The following is a 26,533-nucleotide window of genomic DNA, read 5'->3' as shown; positions in this document are numbered from 1 at the left end:
ACCAAACAAAATAGCTTTGGTCTATATACAGAACTTATTCTGGTGAACCCATGTAAAATATTAGTTGTATTTTATTGCAAAGTACATAATAAAACCAGGTTCCAAACATATGACCATGTACCATCGCTAATGTATTGTCTATTTCTTCACATTGTATTGAGGGCTAAGGATAAAGAGATATAGTTTATAATACGATAAGCATAGTATGACATCATTCATATCGCAAAACAACTGAGAACAGACAAACAGGCAATTGTAACATTGTGTGGGCAAGTCTAGCATGGAACTAGATTATAGGTCAAGATCAAAGGAACATCACTCCTCTCTTTTAGACCTTGTAAGGTGCAATTATAAGCTAAGACAATTGTGTATAAAATTGAAAAGAGTAATAGACATTGGCTGCAAACCATGCAGTTCAAGGCATAAGTCAAAGTAAGTAGTAGTTAAAAGGCATGAGGATTAAGGACTTACAACAGCGGCTTTGACTAGTGTAGTCATGCCCTTCTTCTTGCTGACAGTCCTTGAAGATTTCCACAGCATTTGTTTAGGTACTTTTTGGTCCTGGCGGGCTTTCCTCTACATTTGGAACAAGTCAATATAGATCTGATTATATAGTACAGCGAAAACAGTGAAACAACAGCTAGTGTGCAATATAGCTACGAGATCCTGTCATCTGTTGTAATTTCACTTTCGTATGGTTGGCCTTGTTCTTTGAACAGTTCACCTACAAGAAGATAGATTTCTATGGCACATGCGTAAATAGGACTTCAACATGTGATCTGACCACATATATATAATGTACCTGATACTTCGGATCAGACCAGTGTTTAACGAGGCCCCTCGAGTCTTCATCCAATATATTTCCCACTTGAGATGTTTGGTAAAGTTCACTGTTAGCCTTGCCTTGAAAGTGAGTTTTCCTCAAGTTATACCGATACTGTTGCAGAGCAGGCTTGAAAACATGGGTGCAAGCTCGTCTTGTTGCATCATCTTGGCTATCCAACTTGAACCTCATCTGTTGAAAATTATGGGAGTCTCATTATCAGCAACCTAGAAAGTATGGGACAGAGCAAGACAATATTACTAGTTTCCATACATAACCATACTTATAGATAAATGGTCGAGGAAGGTGTTGAACTAGGTTTCGTCTTTGTCATTCCTGTACTGAATCCATGTTGGGAGGATACGTACATGACACCTAACGGCAACAGCTGCCTCTAATACTAACTTGGCTGACTCTATATCATCACGTGGCCTTTTTAAACCTGCCTCAAAACGGATCTCCATTCTTCCTCCTCTAGATTTAGTTAACCTATCGAGCATTATCCCTGATGTTTGTTTCCTCTTACACCTAGGTGCTAGTCCAACAACGAACATAGGAAGTGTTAGTGTACATCAAATTGTGACACTACATATAAAGAAGCATGCAACTGTAACTTGACTCCAGCAACTACCTTCTTGATGTTGAAGCTCACAAGGTTCATCTGATCTTGCCAACTCATCTTGTGTCAAGAGTGCTTTGGAAGTAGTGTCAGGTGGCAAGGGAGCTTGGGAACGTGCTGCTAGCTCAGTTGACGCACGAGTAACTCGTGCAGCTGGTAGTACTGTGGAAGGTGTTGCAAGAACTAGGGTTGTCTCTGCTTGTTTGGTGGCAGCTATTTGTTTCTGTTTGGCTTTTTCTATAGCTCGTGTAGCATAGGATACCCTGTTTGTAGAATTTTCCACTGGACTTTGACCTTCTATTGCACCATCAGTACTAGCAGAATCTGAAGGATTCATCCGCTTCTCATTCCCTGCCATTCTGTGTTTATTCCTCTTTCTCTGTGCCATGTTAAGTCAAGCCGACAAGAAAACGAATAACAATTTAGTTCTTCAGAACAAATTGATGCGTGATACAGATGAACAGAACTTTGATGTTAGACAACCACATGATAGGAGGATGTAATATGTACAAAAAATAGGATGGAAGAGATAACCAGAACTATGATGTGTAAACTAAGCAGAAGATATTTCACTAAATTAGAAGCAATGCAATGGAAGGTAGACACCATATGAAAGGTGCTACAAATATCGCTCTGCCAAGTTAACAGCGTCTCATCATAAATGGCATTTAAACAAATGCGAAGCAGTACAAGAAATAAATCATATGCAAGATGCAAACAACATCACACTACCAAGTTAGAGGTCTCTCGTCATTAGTGCCATTGCATATTCACAGCTTATGATGTGTAAACTAAGGAGAAGGCATTTCAACAAATTAGAAGCAATGAAAGCTAGAGACCATATGAAAGATGCAACGAATATCACTCTACCAAGTTAAATCCGTCATAAGGGTCACTTCAACAAATTAGTAGTACAAGATAGAAAAGAATGCGAGATGTAACCTATATCACACTCCGAAGTCAAACATGTCTTATGATAAGTGATTGTTGCGGGTTACACAACAGTAGTAATTTGATGTAAGAACATGGTGTGATAGACAGATATTGTATGTTCTAGAAACAGGAACATGTGTCTTATTCAAGTATAATGTGTAAAGTAAGCAGATGGAATTCAACAAAATTAGAAGCAATACAAGCTAGACATCACACATAACATGCAACCACATATAACAGTGCCAAGTTAGAGGGAGCACCAGTGATGGTGTACTAGGGGAGACGTGCCCATCATAAACACAGCTACGTTGAGTGCCTATGCATGTGTTGTCTTGGAAATCATCTTGGGGGGATGGAGTAGAAACCGTAGAGGACCTCCGTTTGGAAGGAGCACCTTTATCCTCTGCCTTGCTAACTTCCGTCCGCTGTATTGATTTTGAATTGTCAAGTAAAACCGACAAGAAAAGGCAATAAAATCCTCTCTTCAAAACTCATTCATGCATGATACTGACAATCACTACTTTGATGTAAGGCAAACACATGATACCAGGATGGAATATGTACGAAAAATAGGACGGCATGGCATGTTCACAACTGTTTGTGTAAACTAAGCAGAAACCATTCCAACAAATAAAAAGCAATGCAAGCTAGACACCACATGAAAGATGCAACCAATATGACTCTGCCAAGTTAAAAGCGTCCCATCATAAATGGAATTTCAACAAATTAGAAGCAGCGCATGCTATAAATCATATGAAAGATGCAACTAATATCGCACATCATATACTAAAGGTGTCTCATCATATTGATTGACGCGGGATACAAAAAAACAATAGTTTTATGTAAGGACATGCTTAATAGACAGATGTACTATGTACTAAATACAGGAAGGCATGTCACATTAACAGGTATAATGTATAAGCTAAGCAGAATAGCACATGCAGTTTAACCAGATTGGAAGAATTACAATCTAGACACCATATGCAACATGCAACCACATATCACGCTGCCAATTTAGAGCAAGCACCTGCGATGCTAGTGTAGGGGAAATGCGGTAATCAACTACAGAGCTACATTCACTATCTTCATCTAGCCTTGCTGTTTCTTGAGAATCATGTCGGGAGGCTGATGCTGCATTCTTTAAATGAGGAGTAGTCCACTTGCCTGACTGCCTCATCATAAGTGATTGATGAGGGATACACAAGAACATTAGTTTGATGTAAGAACATGGTTAATACACAGATGTACTAGTATGTACCAAAAACAGAAAGGCATGTCATATTCAAAGGTATAATGTGTAAGCTAAGTAGATGCAATTTAACCAAATTGGAAGCAATACAAGCTAGACATCCGGCTGGAGTGGTGAGCATGATCATCTAGGACCTGAGAGCCTGGTGGGAGGCGGGCTGCTTCGCCACTATCGCGGCTTTTTAGTTGGCTTCCAGGTGATGCCTGTCTTTGCTGGGCTTGTCACTGGCTCGGCCAGTGCCCTAACTAGCTATTTGTCTTCTGGTGCTCACGGGATGGTGGTTCATGTAAAAAATATATTTCCTTATCTTAATAAAAACCGACTTCAGTCTTTCGAATACAAGCTAGACACCATATGGAACATGCAACCACATATGACAACACGAAGTTAAACAAGCACCTGGGATGGTGGTTCATTGCGAGCGAGGTCATCAACTCCAGAGCAATGTTTACCGTCTCCATCTACTGACACTGCACCCTTTATAGCGCTGTAACGTGTTGTGCCTACCCGCGAAGAAAGCTGGCTCAACTTCTCTCTTTTCTTTTATGTTTCTCTCGAGGCAAATTTGAAATACCCTTGCATAAAAACACAATAGTGAGAGTATGGGTGAAGTGTGTGCAAAACTAGTGCACTGTAAAAGTAGCAGATAGCAGGTGGTTGAAAAATAAATGACAGGAGACATATGATAGCTCTACAACATCGCATGGCAAACAAATTTAGATTCTACTCCGTATGATTTTGTAATATATGAGCACAGGAAATGCAGGTACTCCTCCAGCACACCACCACATGTGGTCATATCAAGATAATAGTCGACTAAAAATAAATAGGTCAGTCCATTTTTTTAGTGAACCGTCTAATCTATAAGGAACGGGCAGATGGCCTTCGTCTACATCCCGCCAGTCACTGTTGACGATCTTTCTAGAACCGCCAGCGACCACCGGCCCAGACCCCTGCCTCCGCCGCCCTGCCCTTCCCTCGACCTCACACCACCACCGTGCTTGGCAGCGCCCCCAGGCCATCCCTTTAATCCCGGCCGACCTCTAGATCGGGCGCCAGTAGCTCTAGTCCCCACACGCCCCTAAGATAAACACCAAGGCGCTGCTTCCCCGGCGTAATAGGCAGACTAGCGCCTGTTATGCCAGGGAATGCTTCCGTTAATTAGGAATCAACTAACCAGGAATTAAAATTCAGGGGGGCGACGGACCTCTAGCTAAGGTGAGATAGTATATTAGGAGAAACCTTGTGCATCGCGAGTTACTAGGAACATCTAGTATCAAGAAGAAGCGGTCAACTAGTGTCTTCTATGGGATGAATACCGTGCAAGCAGACACGTAAGATTTGCATGAATAAGGGAAGAGGAGTACCCTTATCGGTTGCCAGTGTGGTCTCCTCCATATGTCACGGCGATCTTCTTTTTTCTCCCGAGGGAACCGATGTTTTGGAGAACCGTGTATCCTTGGACAAACCGATGGCCAAATTGTTGACTGTGTTGCCGTGGCCATATACCGGCGGAGGGGAAGCAGATCTGAGGCGGCGAAGGACGGCGTAGCAGGAACAACTCTGGTAAGGTGGACGGTGGTGAAGTTGGAGCGGCAGCGGTGAGGCGCAGGACGGCGTGGTTGAACTGGCTTGGGTACGGACGGCTCGGCCTCGGCTTCAATTACAAGCCATGGAGGGCATTGCGGTTGAGGTTGCGGTGGACGACGACGTCGGGGTATCTGCTCCGGCGTGATGGAGGAGGGCGGTGGTTGATTGGTGGGATGGGGTGGTGGACGGAGGACGTCAGGGTTTCACGACTGATGGAGAGGTAGTTTTTGCGCCCACGGAGTACGAATGGGGAATTGGACGGGTGGGCGGGGGGGAGGGGGAGAACCATGTTTCGGTCTGGGACGCGCTTGTTTTTGGCTTTTTTTTAATAGAAGATGGGACGCGCTTGTTTGAAATTTGGGGAAAGTACAAACTTTGCCCCCTCTTAAATTTCGGACCTACCGCGGGTTGGGGGTAGGATGGTAATCTGAGGTGTCCCAAATAGTGTGCGGGAGCGATTTCGGCCGCGCGCATGTGTGCTTAGGCGTCCATTGTGTATGAATGTTTTTCGGAGGCGGTTTCTTGGCGTATAGATGAAGCTACAAACCTACCCTGGTTTAGACCTTTGGACGTCGGGCCGGTAGGTTTCACGGGTCGGAGTTATTAGAAAAGTAATTTCATTGTACTACCAAACATTGGTCTCACGCGGTTTCGGGTGAGTAGTGGCTCTTTTGGCGCTTCATTCGAAATTTTGAAACACAAGCATTCACGTTTAGAGTACTCTTGAACTATGAGGATTGACCTAAATAGACAATGTTAAATTTGACCTTGTATGTTTGAAAACCTCATTAAATTATCTGCTTCTTTTTGAAATTTTGACACTTGAAAATCCTATAACTACGATTATTTTGGAATGGAGGAGCTAAATTTGAATCTATTTTGTACACGACTACATATTCTATTATGTACAAAATCAGAGCAAAGATTGGTGCCCCCATAATTTAGGTATGATTTACAAATGCCATGATATCAAATTCAAATAATTGAATGGACTTCATGTTGAATTCGATTTTTTAAACCACCTTAAGTTGAATTCAAATGTATGCTAGTTCATAGGTAGCTATTTATAATGTTCATTGTGTAACTTTCGTATGTATAATGTGCTTTACACACACAACATGAACTATACTCAGGTTTATATTCGATTGCTAAAGCAATGCATTGTCTGGAGTTCAAAATACTAACTATGTGGATCAATTGTGTTATATAATAACATAGACATGCTCAAATTCGATAGAATCTAGATGTCTGATGGATCAATGACCGTTCCTTATGCGAATTGCAAATATCATGATCCCATCCTAATATTTGGATACAATTTATATCTTTAATCAATGTGTACAACAGTCTTCTACGTGTAGTTTCACTCTCCATCGGTGGCCTCCCACACATGCTCACACACTCTTTCTCGAGGTGTCTTTTTCGCACACATGCTCTCAATATAACCCTCCCTCCCTCTCGTAATTTATGACTGTTTTCACTAACCTTTATCACAAGCACTCTTACTCTCGCAAGCATACAGACAATCCCCATCGACCCTTTCTATATACGTAGACCTGCCTACGTGTCTCTTGTACGCACATTATCTTTAGGCCTGTCTCTCACGCATTGTCTCACACCTCTCTTCCTAATCAACGAGTATGATTCTAGCAGAGCATTCTGTAGGATGCCCCTTAAAGTTAGGTTGGATGAATAGTAATATCAGAGATAAAGGGGTTAACTGAGTCCGAGAACCTAGGGTTACAAATCCTTGCCGGCTTTGTCAGTGGACATAGAGTCCTTCACAATTCTGCTATCTTTGTCTTGTACGACTAGTCATCCATGGGTCTCCCTAAATGCGTCACGGGCCGACTAATGTGGCGCAGGACGGAACCGAATGAAGGGCCTCACCTCAATCCACCGGACCTCACGCGATGACACACCCTCTTCCCCCACGTCTCGTTTTCTTCCCACACCCACACATACCAACACAGACACCACACACAGAAATATATTCTCATGGTGCCTCCATCCCCTCCCCCCTTGCATATACACACTCAAGGGAATCTCTCTCCATGACGTCATATTCGTCTCTCTCTCTAGACCACTCTCATTTCTCGTGCTATCTCTCCCCCACCGGTCCCTCTATCCATGCCTCTCTCGAATACGTAATACACACATATACCTCTCTAGGCCCTGCCAAATGCATCAACTACACATTCACACATGTTACATCACGTACCCCATTGATCTAAAAAGCCCTCTCTTTCACGTTTATTTCGCATACAACATTCCTTTTGAATAAAGTGTGGCCAAAAAATTGTTTTAGAATTTCTACATATATACAACATTACATAGTTATATGGAGAGTATGAACGCTAATTTGCATTGCATGGTGCCCACAATGATATTTATTCCACACTATGAATTTGTATATTTTTATACTATATATAAAGTTAGTCATAATAAAGAGAAACGAAGAGCATCTCTCTCTCCATCGCATACCCCCCCCCCTCTACGCCCTTTTCACGCATGCACACAAACTATCTCCAGGTCCTCTAAAAGTAAGCCCCAGCACACATTCACGCATGTTTCATCTTTCTCTTGCAATATATACAATGAATCATTGTATTTGACGCGAAAGCATGATACATACATTAGACGTCAGAATCCACTCATTACGGTCACCATTTACGTTTTGTGGTTATTATACAGTCACGGGCTCACCATACAACTCTGTATTTGCTCAAGACACGACTAATTGACCAGTTAAACACTCCACGTGGCACCTCTAGTGTTGTATCACATTATCTCACTACCATCGGGCCCACCTGTCGGCTTGTATCTACTCTACATCTACACTCTTATAAAATACACTCTTATAAAAAACAGAGTTGGTGATGATGGTGTGCCTGCCATCCTGCAATATAGGCCGTCCGGTTTATATCTGACGGATAGGAAAGAAACTATGGAAATTTTGCAAAAAGGTACCCACACAGCTCTCGACATTTGCAAATAAGGCCTTCCCTCATTCATCCTTTTCTCTCACAAGATAAACTAGTCATACAAATGCATCTTGATGTTACGTGCAACGCATGGGCATCTTGCTAGTAAGAATGAAAACAAACGACAAAAAATATATTGGACGGTGGTTCGAAGTAATGACCGCGGGCACAGCGGACAAGGTGGCCTTGTATTGGTATGTCGAGCCATCTGTTTTAACACACATGAGCTGGTGTGGTGATTATACACACACGCACGCATGCACATGAACTACATGCACACAACACTCACACGAACACATGCACCCACGCACACACGCAACACTCACACGTACACACGCATGCATGCACACGAATTGCCACGCACACACGCATGCATACACACACCAGTACACCACACGACCAACACACACTCTCACGCTCAAGTGCTCAACCTACACGTGCATGCGCACACATCAGGCCCTGACAAACACATACACAACTAGGTGATTCCCGCGCACGGGTTGGAGTCTTGTCGCGCCTGCATAATTGTGTTTATCTGGCCTTTTACCTATGCAAACTGATAGGTGGGACCCAAAAGGACCGTGGTCAATTTAACTAGTCAACATGGTGCCACGCAGACTATTTGGCCGGTCAACGGAGTGCAATCCAATGTTGAACCGTGAGCAAGTGACCGTATAATCACCGCAAAACGTATATAGTGACCGCAATCAGCTTATTCTGAAGTTCGTTGACTGTATTACGCTTTTCTCTCTATAGGCCCTCCAAAACTACATCTCTACACGTTCTCGCATGTTACATCTAACAACTATGCAATACAATACAACTACTACACTCTAACACAATAAATCATATGTGTTTTTAGTTTTACTAGATATCGTACTGTTACTTAATTATTCAGTTTGTATACATTTAAATTTCCTTTGAAATGTATGGCCAGTATCATATACCGTGCGGGAAAAATCCCGCACTTTCCTATTTAATCGGGTTTGTATCGATGGATCGTGCGAAACAGCAAAACTATAGTACTATACAGTACAAGTGACAGTTCACTTGGCCGTCGTGTCGTGTACTTTGCCGTCGTAAGAGTGGGCACTCGCTTTCATAAATCTTCTAGTCCCTTTCGCCGACATGTGGGACATAAAGCTACCGGGTCCATGTGCCATACATGAATACAGTGCAGAGAAGCCGGGGTGAAGCACCCCAGTCATGGCGCCGGTGTAGTAATGAGCAATAAGGTGTCAAATCACAAAGCTGCACCTTTCCCGTAGTTAAGTTGGAGGGACGAAGTAATAATGATAGAAAAGAAGTTGGAGGGACGAAGCAACCATCATTTCACTCGTTGCTGAATCCGCTTCTCCCTCATCTTCTTCAAGTTAACCATGTGTTGCTTCTGCCGTTGTTCTACCTCATGTGGGACGCGGATCGGCTTGGTAAAGCAGTGACACGTGGGGCTGCATATTAGCAAACCGCCAGGACAATATCCTCTAAAAATAAGAAACCTCCCCCGCCTTCCGCGCGGCAAAATCACCTCCTTTTTACTAATCTTGATTCTATAATTTTTTAGATCAATATAATTGAGATTTTTATAGATAGCACACAGGAGCAAAACCAAGTGGTACGGTTAAGGGCATCCACAATGTGTAGCCAAATTTGAAAATAGCTTTTGGCATCGTGGGAACCATTGTGGACGGTGTTGCCAAAGCCAAAAATATGGAACCAAAGCTCCCTGATTGATTGATTGATGGAATAGAAAAATGCAACGTCTCTCCTCTTTCTCCCGTGCTTGGATGCATGTACAGTATAGAGCATAGAGTCTACTCCCATGTCCCTTCTATCACAAATCACAAAGCAGTGAGGCGTCAAATCAGAAAGCACGGATGAAGCAACCATCATTTCACTCTTCGCTGACTCCGCTTCTCCATCATCTTCTTCGAGAAACCATCTCACCGCACTAAGCTAGACGGACGACGCTATTGTGTACTAGTAGTACTAGTACATTTACGCGTCCTTTAGTTGAACGGACTTCCTGGATGCAAATAAGGCAGTTGTCTCGGCTTGCAGGCGGCACTTCTGAACGACTTACCGTGGTCTCCCTCAATGGTGTTCTCCGTCGAAGGCACTTCGCCAAACCACAACGTTCGAGATATCGTCGTCACCGCAATGGGGAAGGAAGTCAAATATAGTTACTACCTCCATTTTTTGTACACAAGGCCAGTAATATCAAAATTACAATATGCAAAAGGCCACTAACACTAATCGAGGCAAAATTGATGGGGTTTGCCTCGTACTAGCAACCAAGGACATTAATATCCCCTGCATGCATGCGGAAGTGAGAAGGTTGGTTTGCATGGCGCTGCATTAATCACGCGATGAGGAGTGAGATGGTTAGCTCTTTGGGCTTTGGAGAAACAAATATGCATTAATTGACACGTGAAATGAGGATTTGTATCGATTAATCCTGCGAAGTAAAACACCGCCTTTCTTTTTTAACACTAGTACTCCTAGTACGTACGTACTTATCCTGTTTGGGTCTAGGCCTTGCATTGCCATACTTCACCACACATTTTTGCCAAGCTTGCCTAAAGTTTTCAAAATGAAAAAGGTGGGACACTTGCGCACGGCTGTCGCGGTTGCACCGCACCCTCACACAGTCGCACAGCACCCTCACACAGTCGCTCCTGCACACCGCAAACCCAACCAAGGGAACACACCCTCACTGACACGTGATGTCGCATGTGAACAAGCCAAACTCAGCCATCCTACCGCTGACACATAATTTTCGTTCATAGAGTATGTTTATCCAACCGCATGTTGAGGACCCGTACGGCCCATGCGGTGGTTTGTTGGGGAAGAAGAAGAGGTGAGGAAGAAGGGTTAGGAGATGTAGGATATTCATCCAATAGCCTGAAATGGTAGACTGACCCAAGTCAGGCGACTTGCATAATAATATATGTTTTTACATAGCAAAAGATCCATAAAAACAACAACATAAAGAAGAACTATCACTGCTCGCGAAACGAGATGGCCTTGTCGTCTTTGTCTGCCGGCGCGAACCAGCCGTAGTTGCCGATGTGTGTCTCCGAACTGTGGTTGTCCTCGGCCTCCAGCTACTCGTTCACGCGGAGTGTGCGGGCACTGTGCACGGACGAGAGCACCGCCCGGTTCAAGTCGAGGACGTCCGGTTCCGCCTGCATGAGGGCCTCGATGGTAGCGGCATCCGTGCGCTTCGTGTCGAGTCGAGCTTACGCCGCCCGGTTCAAGTCCAAGACGTCCGATTCTGCTTGCAGGAGGGCCTCGATGAGAGCGGCATCAGCGCGCTCCGCGTCGAGTTGAGCCTCTACCGCCCGGTTTAAGTCCAGGACGTCTGGTTCCGCCTGCAGGCGGGCCTCGATGGCGGCGACATCCGCGCGCTCCGCCTCAAGTTGAGCCTCCGCCGCCCGGTTCACATCCATGACATTCGGTTCCGCCTGCAGGAGAGCCTCAATGGCAGCGACATGCGCGCGCTCCGTGTTGAGTTGAGCCTCTGCCTCCGGTCCTCCTTTAGTATCACCAGGTTGAACCGCTGGTCCGCCTGCACCATGGGGGACTCGGACGCCGGCATGAAGTCGAAGTCCATCGTCTCATGCCCATCGAGGTCCTTCTGCGCTGCAACCTCTGCCATGAACATTGGATCGGCTTCCTCCTCCTTGTAGCTTGGCTCTAGAGAACTCGGGGATTGGCCCGCCGCAAAGCGAGCTTGGGTATGGAGGTCTGTGGCGCCGACCGTCACCGTGATTTATGCATGGCGCTCCGGCGTCAGCATCTTGTAGTACGTGATCTTGTGACGCACCATGGCTTTTCGGTGAACTAGGGGATGCTTGATGCGAGCTAGGGGGTCGAAAGGTGGGGGAATGGGTTGGAGATTAGGTGTGGTTTTAGGGCAGTGGCTGGCGTAGGCCGAGCAGCGAAGGTTCTGGTGTGAATAGTGGTTCCGATGACGACCGGTCAATCGGTTTTGACTGTACATCGCTCTTGTCGCGTTCGTGTTTGCGTTTTCGCTCGCTTGTGGGATCGCAGTTGAGAGCAAACCGACGTCCCTCCCCCTCCCCCGACCGCATCATTTATACTACCACTCCCTCCGTTTCATGTGGAGTAAATAAAAACAGAGGGAGTATACTACGGATGAGGATCCCCTGATGTGGCCGAACCCATTGAGTAACTGACATGCGGGGCCTAGCAAGCATGGGGTCCGCCAGTAAGTGACCTAAAGGGAGGGTAAGGTAGGGATACCTATGTCAGAGGATCCACTTCCACTACTACTCCCTCCTTCCATTTACTATACAGGACCTTGCATGAGAGCTCACTACCCTTACTTTTTCACATCTCTCTCCTCCACATAGGCCCTATATAAATGGAAGGAGGGAGTACTACTATGAGGACTGCATACTCTAGTACAGATGTTGTCAGTACTCCACTAGTACTATTGGACAGGGAGCTTAAAAAATTTACTATTGGACTGGCTATACGTGGCAAAATCCTAGTAGGAAGAGCATGCGCGAGAACAAGCACATTCACGTGGTTTAAAACAAATTGGAAACCATCTCGAGTACAAATCTAGGAGTACGTACGAATCTAACAATATTGATTGGGCGTTGTTGAATGTTGATACTTTTTTGATCAAAGTAGAGATACTTTGACTACACATAAAACTTATATGTAAACTAGAAAGGATTGTAGGGAGTACATTGTATGTTCAAAAACAAAACAAACATTGAATACCCTTTATATATGATTTATGGATGCTATGATCACCGGTTCAAAATTTTGAATCCGCCTTAGGTATCACACATGCCCCCACTCGTTCTCTCTCGATTTCATCTCGGGGTCCGGAGATCGATTGAAAGAGGACTAGGGTGGGTACAATACGTTCATTTCGCTTATGAATGTACAATATAATCCCTTTGATCCCCACAGCCCCCCCCCCCCCCCGCGGGTCATTTCTATCATAGAAACAGACCAAACCTTTATCTCCTTGCATGACACACAATTGATCTCTGAACATCAATCGATCTTGTCAACATGTGTCAAGGCATGAACTGAATGCGATGTTAGAACTAAGACGCGAAGCGACACGTAGTGCAGGCAAAGTGAAACTTTAAACGAACCGTTTGTTTGTATGCATGTCGGATAAATTACAACATTGGGAATACAAGCATGGTCAAGGCCCACATGCGAATGATACTCAGCGAAATGTTCAAATGAGGCATGCGAGAGGATGGACTCGACCAGAGGGCGACATGATCGATGGAGAATAGGGCTGGAGAGGAATGAGAAATAAGCCAACGCCACATGATTATACTTGAACGGCTCAAATAAACAATAAGTTGTCTCGCTTGGCCTATATAGTGAAAGGCCAAATGCACAACGCAGAACACTGACGCTTGATATGGCCGGGAGAACAGGGAAACCGACATGTGGGGCACACCTATCAGGACGACGTAGCGCATACTAGTCCAATGGAGGAGCTGGCCCACGACCTCCTTGCCATCAGCAATCATTCATGTGGGTCGTGGGGGCCAACAACGTGGCGCAGCTACAACACCACCTCTGGACACGGCAACCACGGTGAGCGACACGCTCATCGTCGCTAGACACAGTCGGTTTCAGGGTGCCGAGGGTGGAGTTAGTGTTGTGGCACGAGCAACAGTATGTTTGGTTTGTGCCCAAGGTTGCCCCATCAAAGCCTTGGGTAGCCAAAATTTTGGTTGAGGTTTTGGTTGCTAATGATTTGGCCGACATTGGCAAGAAAAATGAACTAGAGTTGGCTAGAGTTCATTGGTATGCCAAAAAAATGGCAACCATCCAAACAAAGACCAATCTTTGGGTCATGACCAAAATTTTGGTAAGGTGCACTTTGGCCACAATCCAAACACACCCCAACACCCGGCTCGTCGAGGATGCACGGGGCATCATGACGCGTCCGCGGAGTGGTGTAGCACGGCCAACTGCATCCTCAGGACCTGAGACCATGCCGGGTCATCTTACTTTTTCAATGACATGCGGGGATCGCATGTGAGCAAAGGGCATCTCCAACGTTGCCACGCCCGCAGCTGACTACCCTAGCACACCAAAAGCCCTTATCCCTCGCGCCATTGCACGGTGCGTTCCCACCCGGCGCCAGCTGCCCGCATTCATGTCGTCCATCCGTATGCCGTCGTTAAGAGGCTCGGTGCCCAAGGAACCAGCTCCAGCAACTTAATGATACACCCGGACGCTTGGCCTCACCAGAATGCGCTACTTAAAGTGGCAACGCCCAGCTAACCTCCACACCATAGCGCATCGTCCTCCTACCTGGCACCACATCCGCCATGACCACAATTGCAGCATAGTCGGACGCGGACGCGACCGCACAAGTGGTGGCCACGCTGGCGGCCGACGATAGGAGCACCGTCAGCCATGCGTCCTACTTGCCGCCGTCCAACGTCCGGCACCGCTGAGGTTGGGGACTCCTCCGAGGATGAGTAGGGCATGGGAGGCGGCAGGGATGGTGTGCTGTCGGTGTCAAAACCGGCGGATCTCGGGTAGGGGGTCCCAAACTGTGCGTCTAGGCGGATGGTAACAAGAGACAAGGGACACGATGTTTTACCCAAGTTCGGGCCCTCTTGATGGAGGTAAAACCCTACGTCCTGCTTGATTAATATTGATGATGTGTGTTACAAGAGTGGATCTACCACGAGATCAAGGAGGTTAAACCCTAGAAGCTAGCCTATGGTATGATTGTTGTTCGTCCTATGGACTAAAGCCATCCGGTTTATATAGACACCGGAGAGGGCTAGGGTTACACAGAGTCAGTTACAATGGTAAGAGATCTACATATCCGTATCGCCAAGCTTGCCTTCCACGCCAAGGAAAGTCCCATCCGGACACGGGATGAAGTCTTCAATCTTGTATCTTCATAGTCTTGGAGTCCGGTCGATGATGATAGTTCGGCTATCCGGACACCCCCTAGTCCAGGACTCCCTCAGTAGCCCCTGAACCAGGCTTCAATGACGACGAGTCTGGCGCGCATATTGTCTCCAGCATTGCAAGGCGGGTTCCTCCTCCGAATAATTTATAGAAGATTGTGAACACCAGGATAGTGTCCGGCTCTGCAAAACTAAATACCATGTACCACCGTAGGGAGAATAATATTACACCAGTTCAATCTGTTGACGCGTTTTGTGGCGTGACATCACACCACTACCAAGCCTTTACTTGAATTGTTTTTATTGTACCACCTCAGCGCGTTTAGCGAAGCGGTTTTCTTGGCACGTCTTGTCGAAGCAGAGATCATGTTCCCCTTATTCTGGGATTCCCATCAATATAGACGTGGGTAACCCAACCGCGCCATTGATTGCGGCGCTTGGGAGATAAGCAAGTTTTACCAGGCCGGTGGGGACACATGTTTTTGTCCGCCCATATACGGGGATAAAGATCCAACCCTTTTACATGCGCCTTCTTCCTCCTTGGCTTGTCCATCTCTGCGAACTCAAGCTCCAGCGCCCAAGTCCGCACTTCTCACCTCAACCTTCTCCAACTATGTCCGGAGTGGGAGGCAAGTGGATGGCATCCTCCGTCACGGAGGGGCAGATCCAGAAGCTGTGCGACGCCGGATATTTGTCCAGCAACATCACGCACCAGCTCCCTGACGAGGGAGAGCTCATCCCCACCCCCAGGCCCCATGAGAGGGTAGTATTTCTTCCCCATTTCTCCATGGACTGGGCTTCCCACTTCATCCCTTCGTTCGGGGGCTCATGTTCTACTACGGCCTGGATTTCCATGATCTGGCCCCGAATTTCATCCTCAACATCTCGGCGTTCATCATCGTGTGCGAGGCCTTCCTCTGCATCCAGCCCCACTTTGGCTTGTGGCACAAGACCTTCAGTGTCAAGCCGAAGGTTGTGAAGGGCAGCCAACCGGAGTGCGGAGGCGCCATGGTGGGCAGGATGTCCCACATTACTTGGCTGGAGGGCACTTTCATGGAAACCATTAAGGGGTGGCAATCGGGGTGGTTCTACATCACCGAGCCACGTGACCCTGATTGGGCAGCGGCCCCCGAATTCAGATCTGGCATTCCTACACGGCTCACCTCCTGGAAAGAGAGCGGCCGGATCTGGGGTGATTCGGAGGAGCTGACCAGACTCCAAGCCTATATCCAAAAGCTGGCGGACAAGAAGCTCAAGCTTGTCAACATAGTCCAGGTCATGCTCATCCGCCGGATTCTCCCGTGCCAACGACGGGGTTTCAACATGTGGGAGTTCGATCCGTCGCAGCACCAGACTCTGAGCGGGCTCTTCGACACTACGTACGAAGATGTCTGGAAGGTGCTGTTCAAGGGCGTCGAGGCTCCCGCATCCGCTACCGAAGATCGCGGATTCAGCTCACAGCGTCCGGCTGACGAGGTAAGTGATTTTATCCTTTACGGAATGCTCGTTTTCCATAGTTTGACTCTATGCGGGATCTAAACTCCCTTTTCCTTTGACAGGACTGGCTGGCGAAGGTCGAACAGACTATCTGTCCGGCCCCATTGCCAGAGGACCCAGCGGATGCCCGTCTAACGGGGCTGCTGGCTCCGGCACCCCACGTGGTGCTGGAGATGAAGGCCAAGAAGAAGGCCACGAGGACTCGGAAGAGTTCCCGTTTTCAGGTCCTATCGGATGACGACTCCGAGGCCGACTCCTCTCACCAAGGTGAGGAGGAGAAGAAGAAAGCCTCTCCCCCAGTGGGGGGAGAGAAGAAAAGAAAGGCCTCCCGAACGAGGGAGGCCGAAGGGTCCAAGAAGGGAAAAACTCTTCCCCCGGACTGCTCTGCCAACGCCAGTGACGACGACGAGGACTGGCCTCCAAGGGCCAAGCCCCTGGCGAGATCGTGAGTATCCGGACTCCCGAATAACTTCATAGATTTTGTTTTTTGCCACACAATGTCTTTCTAATGCCGCATACAACCCTGCAGTCAGCCCAAGGACGATCTTCCCGCTTCGTCGAGCGGGTCTTTAGGTGCGTCGGATATGGATTCTCTTCCGACCGCCTCCACCCCCCGTGACATGGATGATGCCGAGGTAGGATCCCGGGAAGGGACCCGCCAGGAGGAGGAGGAGGCCCCGGAGGTGTCGCAGGACAACCTCCCGGACTTTGCACCGAACTCGGCTCCGGATCCCATAGTGGCTCCGGAGTCCGGCGGGCGGCCCTTTCGTAAGAAGGGAAAGACCGTGACACCGGCAGCCTCCGTCCAACCGGAGGCGCCGGATAGCTTGCTGGAGGCGCTCAATGGCGCCTCCATCAAAGAGGAACACCGCACTATTATGAGTGCGGTGATTCAGAAGGTGCAGCTCGCCAAGAGCGGGCTGACCGAAGCCTGCAGCAGCCTTCTAACAGGCTTTGAGGTAAGAATTTTGATATATGTAAAATAGTACCGCATAGACAGTAGCCCCTGATGCTCGGTTCGGTGTTCGGAAAGAAAAGCCGGACTGAGGATCTAAGAAGATATACGCAGGAGTCATAAAAAATATGTCAATATGGGATTGCAGGCTGCATTGCTGACCTCTGCCGCACTGACTGCGGAGGTCAATACTTTCAAGGAAAGCCTCGAGCGGTCCGAGAACGAGCTCGGCCGTGCCAAGAAGCAGCTCGAGGGCAAGGAAGGTGAGTAACACCTTATTAAAATTGTACCTTATAGAAAAGGATTTTGGTTGCAAAAAGAATGACAAGGATAACGTGGGTATTGCAGGGGCCACTAACGAGGTGGCGACCCTGAAAGAGGCGGTGGCCGCGGCCGAACGCAATGCGGCCGCGGAGTGCACCGAGCGAGAGAAGCAGGAGGCACGGGTGGCGGAGGTACAGCAAGAGCTCCAGGATCTCGTGACAAAACATGAGAGCCTGGAGCGTGTCTCGAAGACTCGAGAGTCTGAGCTTGCAACGGCTCTTGAGAGTGCCAAAGCCGCTAAGGCCGAAGCCTACAAGGCCCTCTAGGAAATCGAGGCGTTGAAGAAAATAGCAGCGGGTAAAGCATTTTTCATGCAAAGTAAGCATGTGAGTGTTAAATACCTGTTGCTTACCCGAATTTGGAGCTCTCCAGGAGCGTTCGCAGATCTTCCTCGCAGCGTGTCCGATGCTGCTGCGTTCTACTGGGCCGAGGAGGGGAGCTCGACGGAGAAGGTCTTCTGGTCTCAGTATGCTGAGGCGGGACATCCAGTGCCCCTTAGCGACCAGCTGAAGCAGCTAGTCGAGCTCCACAAGGCGGCCGAACAGGCCATGAAGGGCCTCATAGTACGGCTGTGGCCTAAGGAGGCCATGCCTGGGAGCTACTTCGGCCTGGTGCGGCGGCTGGTGGATGCATGCCCGTGGGTTGAAGTCATCAAGCACTCCACCTGTATTGAAGGTGCCCGTTGGGCCCTTGCCCGCGCAAAGGTGCACTGGGGCAAGATGGATGCCCAGAAGCTCGTGACGGACCCGCCACCAGAGGGCACGGAGCATCGCACGCCCGAGATGTATTATAAGAGTGTGCTGAAGGGCGCCCGCACTATTGCGGGTGAGTGCTCCAAAGATGTAATATTTGAGTAGACTTGCATTTTGTTATCTTGTGCGCTGAAAACTTAGTTCATTTGCGCTAAGCAACGCATTTTAATTTAAAATATTACCTTTTGTGCGGCTGTTTATCAAATCTGAGAGATGGCAAGTCATCGGCTTCAGCCCCCATGCCACGAGTGCTGGGGTGTTCGGGATAAATTTGAGCACTCTTGTTCCCATATTTGGGTCCATCTAGGGAGGCGCTCAACACAACGAACAAGGCAACCAGACTTATAATGCTTGAACACTCTCACTTAGCCATAGAATTCTATAATTTTAAATTTCGGCGAAGCCCCTAGTCTTCGGAAGGCCGAATTTGGGGCGCTATCCACGCCTGGGCCGGACTAAGTCGGCTCCTTGCTCTAAGCGGCATAAGTCTTTAAGGACTCGCAAAAAACCTCTCGAACAGCGACCAGCTCTCGCCTCATCATGATGGTCAGTTTTAGCTTTCTCCACTGAGGCGTTAACCCAGCTCAACTGGGGTGCAATCGCAGTGGTTCTCCCAGTGCTACCTTAGCCGATACAATGGAATGTAAGGTACCAAAACATGGGAGCCGGGCAAACCCAACTATTGACCCAAGACATGATTCGGAGCCGATGCATATAATGCTATAAGTTCGGGGTGCCGCACTTGTGAAAGTGTTCGGACTTATCACACCATGATGCGGGAAATGTAAGCCCCTGGTGTATTAGCCGTACCAAAATGTACGGATGCAACATGTCATAGATGAACATATGTATAAGAAAGAAATGCAATTGGAAGCAAAAAAGGTGTTGCATTACTTTATTCAAGAAAAACTGCTGTAAGTGCAGAACGATACAAATGGTGCGATAAGCAAGGGATGGGACTGTTAAACATGTCCCCCTCTAGGGGTAGGCTGTGGAATGGTGCATAAAACAGATTTAATGCTCGTAATGGAGACCACCTGGATATTCATTGTAGCCATTCTCCTTCCTGGCTGTTGCATCGTGAGTTCGGCATGTCTGCTGCCGGACAGGGCCTCTGACGAACAGAGTCCTCTGGGAAAAAATAAAAAGGAAAAAGAAAAAAAAGAACGACACACTTGAGAGCCCCTGGTGTGGTTGAGCCGCAGTCTGGGCCTATCGTGGTTGTGCCCCTCTCCCCATTCCCATGGTATCTTCAGAGCATAATGGTGTACGCGAAGGACCTGTCTTGACGTTTTACAGGGGCTGGGGTTGGGGCCGCACTGCTACGCGTGCTCAGAACGTGCCAGGTGGTCTTTTTGTAGGTTACTCCGGGCGCGCTTAGCTGTGTCCGGCCGCTTAACGGCCGGACTCGAGAATTGCCTTAAGAGGCTGCATTGTACTTCTGCCGCGAGAGCCGCTGTATGTTCCTCCGTGCGAAGAGAACGTGCAGTGTTTCCGTTGACCGTGATGACTCCTCGAGGGCCTATCATCTTGAGCTTGAGGTATGCGTAGTGCGGAACCGCGTTGAACTTTGCAAACGCAGTACGTCCGAGCAGGGCATGATAGCCGCTGCGGAACGAAACTATGTCGAAGATTAACTCCTCGCTTCGGAAGTTATCCGGGGATCCGAAGACCACTTCCAGTGTAACTGAGCCTATACAATTGGCTTCTACACCTGGTATGACGCCTTTAATGGTCGTCTTGGTAGGTTTAATCCTTGAGGGGTCTATGCCCATTTTGCGCACTTATCCTGATAAAGCAGGTTCTGGCTGCTGCCGCCGTCCATCAGGACTCTGGTGAGGTGAAATCCATCGACGATTGGGTCTAAGACCAATGCGGCAAATCCGCCGTGGCGGATGCTGGTGGGGTGGTCCCTTCGATCAAAAGTGATCGGGCAGGAGGACCATGGATTGAACTTCGGGGCAACTGGCTCCATCGTGTATACATCCCTGAGTGCATGCTTCCGCTCCCTTTTGGGTATGTGCATTGCGTATATCATGTTCACCGTCCGCACCTGTGGGGGGAAACCCTTCTGTCCTCTATTGTTCGGCGGTCGGGTCTCTTCCTCGTCATCGCTATGCAGCCCCTTGTCATTGTTTTCAGCAATTAACTTGCCTTCCTGCTTGAATACCCAACAGTCCCTGTTGGTGTGGTTAGCTGGCTTTTCGGGGGTGCCATGTATCTGGCACAAGCAGTCGAGTGTTCGGTCCAAATTGGACGGACCCGGAGTAGTTCTTTTGAATGGCTTTTTCCGCTGACCGGGTTTAGAGCCTCTGAATCCGGCATTGGCTGCCGTATCCTCGTTGTTGTCTCTGTTAATGCGGCGTTTGTTTTTGTTACGACGCGACCTGCCATTACGGTCCTTGATATACGGACTGCCAGAATTTTTGCTGAGGTTGTTGCTGCGTGCTAGCCAGCTGTCCTCACCCGTGCAGAAGCGGGTCATCAGTGATGTGAGGGCTGCCATGGATTTTGGCTTTTCCTGTCCCAGGTGCCGGGCAAGCCACTCGTCGCGGATATTATGCTTGAAGGCCGCGAGGGCCTCCGCATCCGGACAATCGACGATTTGGTTTTTCTTGGTTAAGAACCGTGTCCAGAATTGTCTGGCCGATTCGTCTGGCTGCTGAATTATGTGGCTGAGGTCATCAGCGTCTGGTGGTCGCACATACGTGCCTTGGAAGTTATCGAGGAATGTGGCTTCTAGGTCTTCCCAACTCCCAATTGACTCTGTTGGCAAGCTGTTAAGCCAATGCCGGGCTGGTCCTTTAAGCTTGAGGGGGAGATATTTGATGGCATGAAGATCGTCACCGCGGGCCATGTGGATGTGAAGGAGATAGTCTTCGATCCAAACCGCGGGGTCTATTGTGCCATCATAAGATTTAATATTCACGGGTTTAAACCCTTCGGGGATTTGATGATCCATTACTTCATCTGTGAAGCATAGTGGGTGTGCGGCGCCTCTGTACTGGGCGATATCACGACGGAGCTCGAAAGAGCTTTGTCTGTTTTGTTCGGCCCAGCCAGACTTACTGTGTCCGGTGCGACGGTTGTCCTCACATATCATGGGGCGCCCACGCGATCCATAGATCGATCTTGATTGTCTTGCCCTATCCTCCAATATATCTCGCAAGTCCGGAGCGTTCCCCTGTGGCCTTGTGCTTTTCAAGCGATGCCGGGGTACGGGTCTAGTGGAGGGCCTAGAGGCCTCTCTGTCGCAACCACGGGCTGGTCGATCAGCCGTATTATCTCCTGGTGATGTGGGTTCATACGCCTCCTCCTCTAATCGGGGGAGCAGCTTGCGTTTAGGGTAGCTTTTGGAGGGGCGTTCGAGCTCATGCTCTTCGGCCGCGAGGACTTCAGTCCATCTGTCGGCTAGCAGATCTTGATTAGCTCTAAGCTGTTGCTGCTTTTTCTTGAGGCTGTTCGCTGTGGCCATAAGCCTGCGTTTAAAACGCTCTTGTTTGACGGGATCCTCAGGCACGACGAATTCATCGTCGTCGAGGCTTGCCTCGTCTCCAGAGGGAGGCATATAATCCTCTACCTCTTCTTCTGCCGCTCTCTCATGAGGGCTGGCGTCTCCGTCCTCCTGCGCTGGATCTTGCTGGAGTGGGTTGTCTTCGACACTGTCCGGTGTATTATTATCTCCGGTGCCGGAATCTTCATTCTTTGCTGTGGCGGGATTTAGAGCGGCGCCGCTGACGCTGGCGCTTGGGCTGTTTCTTGGAGGGGTCATCCTCCGCCGTTCCTTCGCCATTCCCATCCTTTGGGATATCCACCATGTATATGTCATATGATGAGGTGGCTTTCCAATGCCCGGTGGGCGCTGGTTCTTGGTCGTCTCCGGCATCGTCGTCCATACCGTCAATGTCTTCGGAGTCGTAGTCTAGCATGTCGGTTAGATCGTCGACAGTGGCTACCAAGTGGGTGGTGGGTGGGCTTTGAATTTCTTCGTCGTCCGCATCCCAACCGTCCTGACTGCAGTCCGGCTAGGGCTCTCCTGATAACGAGAGGTAGTTTAGCGAACTCAAGATGTCGCCGAAAGGTGAGTGTTGAAAGATGTCCACCGCGGTGAACTCCATGATCGGCGCCCAATCAGATCCGATCGGAGGGGGCGCGGGAGGTTCGGCGTCCGGCAAGGAGTCTGGCACCTCGGAGTCACGAGCTTCATGAGGGACAAGGTTAGTGTTCGGCTCTATCGCTGTAGAGGTTGCAACCCCCGAGGCGGTGTCTAGCCATCCGTCCTCGACCTGCGCAGCCGGCTCCGAGTTGAAGATCGGAGCTGGTTCGAGTGCGGCCTCCAGGGTACTGTCCGGCTGCAGAGCTAAATCATGCTCGCCGTGATAGTGCGGCACACTCGGCTATGGCTCGAATCCATTGAGGATCAAGTCCCTGCGGATGTCAGCCGTGAAGTTCAAACTTTCGAATCTGACCTGACGGCCAGGGGCGTAGCTTTCGATCTGCTCCAGATGGCCAAGCGAATTGGCCCGCAGTGCAAAGCTGCCGAATACAAAGATCTGTCCGGGGAGGAAGGTCTCACCCTGGACTGCATTGTTGATGATGATCGAAGAAGCCATCGAGCCTATCGGTGACGGCACGGAGGAACTCTCAATGAAAGCACCAATGTCGGTGTCAAAACCGGCGGATCTCGGGTAGGGGGTCCCGAACTATGCGTCTAGGCGGATGGTAACAGGAGACAACGGACACGATGTTTTACCCAGGTTCGGGCCCTCTTGATGGAGGTAAAACCCTACGTCCTGCTTGATTAATATTGATGATGTGTGTTACAAGAGTGGATCTACCACGATATCAAGGAGGCTAAACCCTAGAAGCTAGCCTATGGTATGATTGTTGTTCGTCCTATGGACTAAAGCCATCCGGTTTATATAGACACCGGAGAGGGCTAGGGTTACACAGAGTCGGTTACAATGGTAGGAGATCTACATATCCGTATCGCCAAGCTTGCCTTCCACGCCAAGGAATGTCCCATCCAGACACGGGAGGAAGTCTTCAATCTTGTATCTTCATAGTCTTGGAGTCCGGCCGATGATGATAGTTCGGCTATCCGGACACCCCCTAGTCCAGGACTCCCTCATGTGCCAACTGCCGGTTTGTATCCCGTGTTCTACTCTTCCTCGCCGGAGACCGCACCTTCACTTCATGGGTCTTGAACCCCGCCCCCGTACATAGAGATCATAGATGGAGGACATCAGTCGCCACCGTAGAATAGGTTTAGGGTCGGGTTTCTTTTATTTTCCTGTCCTAAAAAAGTTTGTAATGTAATGAAAATCTGCCGTGTTTGCATTAATCTCGGCCGGTGTATATGAACTTTCACAATAATATAGTATATTGTAGGAGTACTAGCAAGATGCCCATGCATTGCATGGAAGATCAAAATCTTGTGGGAGAAAAGGATGAACGAGGGCATGCCTTATCTGCAAATATGGAGTGGAGTGCGGGTAGATTGTCATAGTTTCCATCCTATCCGTTAGATATAGATCGGACGGCCTATATTGCAGGATGACAGGCACACCATCATCACCAACTCTGCTTTTTATTGAACTGAGACAAAGCTAACATGCAAAGTAAAATAAACACATAGGGTCTATACATAGACAATTTATCTTAGGAATTCCAATAGTACATCCACTACAAATTCACGCATTTCACATCTTTCTACATCTACGGGAACCTACGAAAGGGTTAACGTAAATTGCCTCTCTCTCTCTCCTCCTCTGATTTTCATGGTGGTGGGCCCCTCCATCCCCCCAATCTACAATCAACAGCTCACACGTTTCACATTACGTTAATTACGTAACTAGGATTAAGTAGGTGTAGCATTACTCGTCCTAAAAAACCCAACTAAGCCAACCTCCCAGCATATCGCGCGGAAAAACACCTGTCCGTGCCGTTTTAGTCGGGATTACTGGATTACTAGTAGTAGTATCGATGGATCGCGCGAAGCAACAAGTTTTTTTAAGGGGGAGAAGCACCTAGTTTAAAAGGAAAAAAGGCGGTACACTCACAGCACCCCTATCGCGGTCGCATTGCACCCCACACACGTTCGGTCCTGCACATGGCTCATGCAAATGGAACGCGCTTCGGCTTGCCTCCTCACTGACACGTGGGACCGCACTTGGAGAAACCGACCATGCGCCAAACTCCCACCGCCCACCGCATGAAAATCCTCCCCCCCATCCCAAAAATTCCCCCCAAATCCTAGATTCAACCGCCCTTGGGCCAACTAGCCAATAATATTCCCCAAACCCCCCTCCCCCCGTCCCCCTCCACTCCATTCGCTCCGCCAAAGCCACCCTCCCTGCCGCGCTGATAGTCGATGCCGCGGTTCATCGAGGGGACGCACGGAGATCCTCTTGCTCCCACAGTACGCTCTTGTAGAGTGCCGTCCTCTAGCCGCGCCGCCACTGTTGGCGACGTTCTTGTGCAGGCTCACGGCGGTCAGCACCGCCACCGCTGGCGACGTTCGTGTGGAGACGCACGGCGGTCAGCTTCTCCCGCAATACGCACATTCTAGACTGAGGCCCCATGCATGTCGGTGTAGCGCTGAATGTTAGCTGATAGACGCTGTTAATCTCACTATTTGCCAAAGTAGTTTACAGTCAATATGCTCTGCTTAAGAAGCTTCATTGCCCTGTTCTGCACTCAATCTTCTTAGCTGAGATGGCATGCCAAGGCCGATTAGTTGCTAAAATATCCTGCCTTATATTTATTGTGACGTAGATTGCCATGGTCTAGTAGCCAATCTGTTAGGTGAAATAGCTCTACACCATTTTATACTCGACCTTTGTTGCTGCGATGGCCTTCGATAGTTTGATGGCTGTGTGCTCGGCCTCATTGACTGCTGAAACAGTCTACCATAATTTAGCACTCAAATTTGTTTGCTGAATTAGCTTTGCATATATTTCATTACTTAGATCTGCTCGTCCAAATATCTTGCCATAGCTTTAGACATCGACCTAGGTATTTTTTTTCTAGACTTCATAAAAAAGCATATATGTTTTTCCTGTAATATCTAGTAGAAGAACTAATTTGTATGTCTAACAGATGGACAGGACTTGGATAACTTCTGCTCGAAGATTCTCCGCTACATATGTCGAGGGGGTTGAAAACTTCATGAACTTTATCAGAGCTGAGTACGATGGTTCGAAATCAGATGCGCTTTGCCCGTGTAGCAGTTGTATGAATTCAGTTACAAGACCCCAATCAACTGTGCAAAATCATCTACACTTGTATGGGATGTCGGTCACATATACTAGGTGGGTTCATCATGCTGAAGCTATGAACGTCAATGTAATTGACTACGTGGAAGCAACAGATCACCATCTTGATCTGCCTGATGCTGAGGTGGAAAAGGAGGAGGAGGTGGTTGTGGTGGAGCCAGTGAGTTTGACCAACATTGAAACAATGTTACATAATGCTCATGTATTCCGTGAACTTTTACCTGCAGAAGAAAAACGGTGGGCCCGCATGTTGGAACAATGCAACGTGCAGAAGAATCAACGATGGGCCCAGGAAATAAGCTATCAGTATTCTTAGCTATGGTCACCTTTCTTCAGGTGAAGACATCTGAGCGGATGACCAACAAATCATTCGATGCGATGTTGGCTGCTTTCCGCAAATCTTTCCCAGATGCGTCTGAGCTGCCACACACCTACAGTAAAACGAAGAATTTCCTTCGAGCAGTTGGAATTGGATATTATATGATCCATGTTTGTAAGAATAATTGTGTTTTGTTCCAAAAGGATTATGCCAACTTAAGTGAATGCCCGAAATGCAAATCATTAAGATGGAAAGATGGCGATGATG

The sequence above is a fragment of the Triticum aestivum genome, chromosome 4B (genome assembly GCF_018294505.1).
Source record: "Triticum aestivum cultivar Chinese Spring chromosome 4B, IWGSC CS RefSeq v2.1, whole genome shotgun sequence".
Taxonomy (NCBI): Eukaryota; Viridiplantae; Streptophyta; class Magnoliopsida; order Poales; family Poaceae; genus Triticum; species Triticum aestivum.
Note: the sequence above shows the minus strand (reverse complement) of the source record.